Here is a 1,220-nt window from a genome sequence, read left to right on the forward strand (position 1 = left end):
CACACACACACACACACAGACATTGCATTACTATTTTCTAAAGTACTTAGGTCACAACATGTTAGTTAGTGAGCTTTAGAGGTGCAGGTAAGCAGATTTTGTTAACTTTAAACCAAGCCACGCTCCAGTCTTGATGCTAAGCTAAGCTAACTAGCCGCTGGCTGCCTTATATTTAACAGACGTAGTGGTTTTGATCTTCTCTCCACATTGCTAAAAAGCAAATAAGTGTATTTCTGAAAATGTCGCATCATTCTTTTAAAATGTAGTTTCCCAAATGGTTCTACTGCCGGAAAGCAACTCTTCCTTTACTGGTTGCGCTGGGCTTGACTTTTCCTGGAGGATGGTGGTTGCTTTCCCATCAGGCTTTGTGGTGATTTTAAATAGCTTTTATTTTTGCTTCTTCTGTTTCAATCAAATAAACAAATTCTTGCATTGTTAAGAATGTATGATCAATGATTTTCAGTTTTATTCCGACTAATATTACGTTCTTTCATGTCTTTTTACACTTTTTCTTTACACTAGATGAGGGATAAATCTGTTTCTGAGTATATATTATTATTATTTTCTACTTTTACACACGTCTTGGTTTGCCTGAATTAAAATAAGAAGTGCATGATTCTTTCAAAAGAACTGAGAACTATTACAGATAGAATTAGAGAAAAACTATGAGTTAAAGGAGAATTTCGGTCAATTCCAACACGTAGATCTGTAGTTTGTAAATGTGTGTGTCTGTCAGTAGAGAGAAAAACTAACCAATCAGTGCTGTCTACACCGAGTTATCCTCCTGCTAGAGTTAGCACCCAACATGGTTAAAACAGGGCAAGTTATAAACATGTTTCTAGTCTCTAAACATGTTCAAAATGTCATTAAAAGTGCCCCCACATGTGCAGTGATTCTTTCAGACTGATGCAAGAGATGTGAAAGAAATTTATGAAAGTTGTGTTAATTCAGCTGTGTTTAGTTCCTGTGTTGATACTTAAAGGAGCGCTTAGGGACCGTCTACAAACTACAACGCTGGAAAGAGATACAAACATATTTTAAAAATTAAGCATTTGCTTATTTGTTAAAAGTGAGTGCTGTAGTACAACCAGCAAGAGACAAGTTATAATTGAGGTAAGTTTGGAGACACTACCTTATTTTACCAATATATTGATAGCCTACATATTTTAGTTTCATCTCTTTTCTGTGTTGTAGGTTGTAGACGGTCCCTAAGCTCTCTA

At 35.7% G+C, this 1,220-nt stretch overlaps 1 protein-coding gene across 3 annotated transcripts in view; it reads left to right on the forward strand.

Annotated features, from left to right (window-relative positions):
- mlphb (melanophilin b) overlaps window positions 1–1,220 on the forward strand; it is a 49,416-nt gene that overhangs the window by 46,753 nt on the left and 1,443 nt on the right. The window lies entirely within an intron of this gene.

Source organism: Etheostoma spectabile, chromosome 11 (assembly GCF_008692095.1).
Source record: "Etheostoma spectabile isolate EspeVRDwgs_2016 chromosome 11, UIUC_Espe_1.0, whole genome shotgun sequence".
NCBI classification, from domain to species: domain Eukaryota; kingdom Metazoa; phylum Chordata; class Actinopteri; order Perciformes; family Percidae; genus Etheostoma; species Etheostoma spectabile.